This window comes from Ochotona princeps, chromosome X (genome assembly GCF_030435755.1).
Source record: "Ochotona princeps isolate mOchPri1 chromosome X, mOchPri1.hap1, whole genome shotgun sequence".
Classification (NCBI taxonomy): domain Eukaryota; kingdom Metazoa; phylum Chordata; class Mammalia; order Lagomorpha; family Ochotonidae; genus Ochotona; species Ochotona princeps.
This window is the reverse complement of record NC_080865.1, coordinates 42,797,159-42,803,062: the sequence shown is the minus strand read 5'-3', so window position 1 is coordinate 42,803,062 and position 5,904 is coordinate 42,797,159.

Below are 5,904 nucleotides of genomic sequence, written 5' to 3'. Positions count from 1 at the left end.
TGCTTCTTCTAATAATGAAGGTGATGTAGTGTATTTTCCTCAGGCCACTCATACATAAGGAGAAAGGAAGTCTAGAAGAAGAAATCACTAGATACATCCAAGCTTGTTCTGGGGACAGCCTTTTGCTCTATTCCAGCAGAAACAAGCAGCAATTCCTGTGGATCCAGCCACGTCCCTTCAGTCTCTTCTATTTCACTACTTGGGAAGCCCAGCATGGCCTCATCACTCCCTTGGGAACCCAGACAGTCTAAGCAAGCCAACACTTAGAAGAAATTTTGGATCATGAGGAAGTTCCATCTTGTGGCCTGACAAGATAGTGGCCCAAAATAGAGCCAATTCCAAGGGCCCAAGCGAGTAGGCCCTCTGCCTCACCCTGCCTTTGTGTGCTCATTCCTTCTGCTGTCTCTCTTTCTTTTTCAGCCTTTATTCCCTTTCTCTAACTTTCCTCCCCACCCCCTCCTCTCGGCCCAGCATCTCCCACAGCTCAGACTTCTCAATCTTGCTCTTTCTCTTACTCAGGGGTTGTCATTGGGTACCCACTATCATAGAGGCAGGGACAAATGTCAAAAGAGAGTTCTCCTGCCTCTTCCTCACAGAGGAGCCAGGGTGGATGGCAGGGATGCCAGCTGACTTTGAGTAGATTCAGTGACCACCTTGCAGACTGGGTTACAAACCTTCAATGTATGGTTTGTCAACCTCCTTATCCCTCTCTCCTAGATGCTCTCAAGCTTGCCTGGAAGGGGGAATGTGTTTCTCAGTACCCGTACTCTTCCTAACTCAGTAGAGGTCTGTCTCCTGGCCCATGGCAGCTGATGAGGGCACCCTCCAAATTCCCCTTTCTACTCCTCACCTCTCCTCACCTCCACACTACACACACAACCCACACTGATACTCACACCCTGGCCTGAATCTGAGAAATATTTTTAGCTTCTTGGTCACAGGTCAGGGATGACTCACTGGTACAAGTATTGTAGGGGATTCAGCAGTGGAAACCTCAACACTTGATATTCTGAAGTTCCAGGAAACTTAAAGCCTTTGCACTCTTCTAAGTCCAGCTTAGTTTGCTTCAAGTGAAGGAGAGAGGAATCAAGAAAGAAACCTCTGCTACCATCAGCTTCGTGGGCTCAACCCTGCCTCCAGACCTCCCTGCCTACCCAAGCAGTTTGATAACAGGAGTGGAGTGGCAACAAGGCTAGCCTTAGGCCACATCATAATGTGAGTGAAATTTTGTGAGGCAGAGGGAGTTTGTGGCAGTGCCCCAAGCACCAAAATCAGAAGTATGCTATCAGTAAAAGCAGGACATTTTCTGTTAGGTCCCACACAGTCACGTGTCTCCTTTTGGGAGCTGGCTGTGCCTGTGACTCTTCCAGCCTGCGGCCCAGAGCCATTAGTCTAGGGTCCATAGACACATGCCAGCTGATACTGGGAGACACGGAAGGTAGGCTGAGAGTGTCAGAACTCCCAGACAGAGAAGGGGCAGCACACTCAGAGTAGAGGGTGAAGCTGCCTCATGTTAGATACTGCAGGCCCTTTCCCACTCCCAGACTCAGAAGCTTGATTTTGTGTTCTATTTCAGGTGACCAGAGACAACCTGTCTGTCTTCAGAGACAAGAAAGACAGTGCTTACCACCTGGGCTAGAGGGTTGTCCTCGAATGATGTTGTCTCTGGATCCTAGAAATGCAGGTGCAAAGAAGATAGTGGGATAAATATCCAGGTCAGACTGACTCCCTGACTCCCAAGTCCCCTGCTTTCTCTCTCTCTCTCTCTCTCTTGCTCTCTCGCTTCCTCGCTCTCGCTCTCACTCTTGCTCTCACTCTCTCCTCTCTTTCTTCAGCTGCTGGGCTAGAATATACTACAGGAGATTGGAGCAAAATACTATAGACAGAAACTAGAAATGATGATCCCCAGACTTAAGCTGCAGTTGGGGACAGATCAGCAATCATTTGCTTAGGTTCCAGGGTGTGGAACTGTCACCACAGGGACCCACTTTCCTATGTGGAGGAGAACCAAGCAGTCCTGGCCTGGAGCCCTGTGCACATGTTATAACCAGGAGTGCTCAAAAGGAGAAATGCATTGTCTGAGCTGCACATTGTCTTTGCCAAGGAGACCCAGAGAATTCCTTCTGTTCAGACGTTTAGAGCTACGTCATGTTCTTCCCATGGAAGTGCAGCATGCTGTGAATATTATAGTTTCTGTTGTTAACCATTAATTTGATTGCTTTTGTAATGTTTTCTGCATGGCTCGGGCATTGCCCAAAGTATATGGTATATTTTGGACATTTCCACATGTAATTCAGATGATGGGTGAGTGAGTCAGTCCCAGAGTTATTTACATGTGTTCTGGGGGAGATGGAGGTAGCAGTGATAAGCAGTCCCTCTTCTCTGCCACTAGGCATTGGAACAGAGGACCAGTTTTCCATATGCCTGTATATATGATGCCCTGTGGTGTCTCTGTTTCAGATGTGAGGCAGTCTCTCACCTAGAGATCCCAGATCCTATGATGTGTTCCACACATCATACCCCTTTCCATGACCCTGACTCTTTAGGCGGGCTACACACCTGCCCTACACTTCATGCTGCTTGAAGATTGAAGCTGGCCTTTTCTACAAGACAAACAGTACCTGGTACCTGTGGAGCCCTGGAGCTGGGGCCCAGTTGCTTCCACCCAGCTCCTCTGCAGCCTGCACTTCCTCTCCTCCCTTGTTCTTGCCCCCTTCTCACCCCAGCTTCCAGCAGTTTCAATTTGCAGTGCCTCTTGTGGTCTGTAATTGCCCTCTCTTGGAGGTGGGAAGCTGAATGTACAATTTTTTGTGTATGTTGAAAATGTAGTGAATTGATTTAAAAAAAAAAAAGAATCTTTTTAGTGTCCATTATGTGAGCTCTCCATTGACATGTCTGGGCAGGCTCTGAGCCTTATGCTAAGGTTCACAGTAGTCCCTAGGTCTAGCTTCTGCAGGGGTTTTATGTGGCCATGTGAGTATTTTCTGCCTTCTCCCACAGGCCCTGTTGTTCTCCCCTAATATCTTCCTGCCGGGGTTGTCCCATGGCCCATTCTCCACTGATCGTCCTCATTTCCTTCTGGAGGAGCTGAACACTCCCTTGCACAGCCTCCATCCCTCTTCACTCTTCTTCACAGGGTCACAGTCCTGCTCCCCTCTCACCCTTTTCTTTCATTAGCATAGTGGATTCTGACCCATCCCTTGGGTTTCCTCTGCACCCAGGCAGAGCATGTGCCCCTCTACGCTAAACTGGGGACAGAACAGACCACTGAGCTCGTATTTAAGAAATACAGAAAGAATTGTAAGAGCTTCCACAGACCAGGACACTGCACCCACAAGCAAAAAAAAAAAAAAAAAAAAAAAAAAAGAGAGAGAGAGAGAGAGAGAGAGCTGGGATAAAGTGGATAGAATAGGGGAACCCAGAAGGCCTCCCAAGGCCAAGCTACCACACCTGTTGACACTTGCAGGAGTTACATCCATGAACTGATCTGGTGGCGGTTCTGCTGGGTTTTCTTGACCTAAAGGTTTCAACTGTGTCCCTAGACCTGCTTTTCCAGGACCTCAGTGTCAGAATCCATGTAACTCCAGCCCCTAAGGCTCTGGGTTTCCCACTGGCAGGAATACAGACAACCAGTTCCCAGCGGGACTTAACAACATGCTGTGTTCCACTTTCTACTATTTCTGGGTCTAGAGTTTGGGGCACTGCTAAAAACTGACACCATGACAGAAACGCCACTAAGGTTAGCCCTGAAAACATTCAGTTTCATGTGGAAAGTCACTTGTATAGGCAAGGAAGCATGCAAGTCTGAGCCCCTAGTGGTGACAGAGTCACAGGCTTCTCTCTTGAACCCCTCAGACTCATGGGGGAATGCCCAGATGCTAGAGGTGATGCCATCCTGGTTGAGGGCAAAGGTTGTTTGTGTACTGGAACCTGGTGATCTCATGTGTTGGGGATTCAAGAACTGAATTTCAGGACTGCCTGCTGGTAGCTAAACAAAAAATTCTGAGTTAAGCTGGGTGTGTGCCAGTGTCGGTGTCAGTAACAGTATAGGCTCTGTGTGTAGAGACAGAGTGAAGTGAGGTCAAGAGCTCTTGTTCACTGCTGGGGGAAAAAGGAGAAATGGTCATTGCAGAGAATAACTTACCAGAACATGTAAAATGCAGATTAAATGTATCAACTGTGTGCTTGGCACTCTACTAAGCACTGCAGATCAATGGTAATTCATCCTTTAAGACAATCCTTTGTTTGAAGTACCTGCCATGCATTCGTTCTCACAGGACAAGAATGGGCTCAGATTCAGCAGCTTGCCCATACTCACTGGAATTGCCAGTAGCAGTAGCAAGAAAAAGAGGCATTTTGGAACACAATTTGCTGCTATTTATTTGTTTATTTATTTGGAGAGAGAGAGGAAGAGAAAGAGACAGAAAGGTACTCTTGAGTTTCTGGTTCACCTCCCAGAGGTCCACAACATCAGTCAGATATGGGACAGCTGGGAGCTCAATCAAAGAGCCTCTCACCTGGGTGACAGAAACCCAGTCACTGGAGTCATCCCAATTGTTTCCCAGGTCCACAATAGTATAAAATGGAATAAGGACTCAGAACTGGAAATCAAACCCAAACTCTGGAGTGGATCATCACATCTAAAAAGGTGTCCTTAGTGCTAGGTCCAATACTTGCCCCAGAGTTAAAATGTTTTGAGCTGAGCATCTTAAACTGAAAAGCACCCACTCCCACAAGAAAGCCACACTCATGTGGGGTACATATTCTGTGTAATTGCTGGTGGGTTCAGTGTACAAGAAGGATGGTAAAGGGGGAAAATGTGAGAAGGTTCTACATTCTCATCAGAAAAAAGAATGGGCTAATGCAACGGTTCCCACGGATCCACAGCATTAAATGCAGCAGTCCAGAGGAACACAGGAGACTGTTACCAGGTTTCTAAAACAAACTCATACCTGTTTATGCCACTTACAGAACTATATGTGGCTTTGGATGCAATCTTTTGAGGAAAAATCACAAAAAAAATACACCTGTTAATTTGTATTATGTGAGAGCATATATAGGTGTAGGAAAAGTGCGTGGTAAAGCCTGAAACAGAAGCACAGCAGATATGTCCCTGAGGCAGGGGCAACTTTCTGCCATATTTTCCTAGAGGCCACCCATTCCCAAGGTCTCTGAACTGTTCAGCCTTAAGATTTAGAGAGTGCTCTTCTCCTTGATCCTGCTTTGGCCCCAGTGTTAGGATTTTCCTTGTGTGTCACCAGTCCTAAACTCCAAAGCCTCTGCTCACTTTCCACTTTCATTCTTCTCTTTCCTATTTTATTCACCAGTGCTTCTTCTCCCCCTCAAACTTCCCATACAATGAGACCTGGACTGAGGGGTTTCTTCCTTGTGGAGTGACAAGTGACTGGCTTCTATGGGTTTGCACCTGAGAAGCCTGTCTTGCTGGCACAGGTAGGTTCCAGAACAGAGTGGATTGGGTCCTCTGGAAATCTACTATCATCCGCATCAGACAGGTCCCCCTGCCTGTAGCTGCATAACTTCCCTCCCACTCCCCACAATCATTTTTGAAAATCAGAATGTGTTTCACACATTACAAAACAGAAAAAGAACAGTAAAGCAACACTTACTTTCCTCAACCATACATTCACAAACACTCCTGACCCATCCAGGCCCTGCACTGTCCTTTCCTCATTTCCATTCCCTACGCCCTTCCCTCTGCCATGTAGAGAGATCTAGAACTTGTCCTTTCTTCTGTACTCTGTCCTTGTCACTTTCTTGCCTCCTCTTCCCTTGCATCTTGTACATCTTTATTGGCACTTATCCCTACCCTTGCACTGCCAGGCTTTCAGATTAGTTCTTTTTTTTTTTTAATTATTTATTATTTAACTTCAGTAATTACATTGT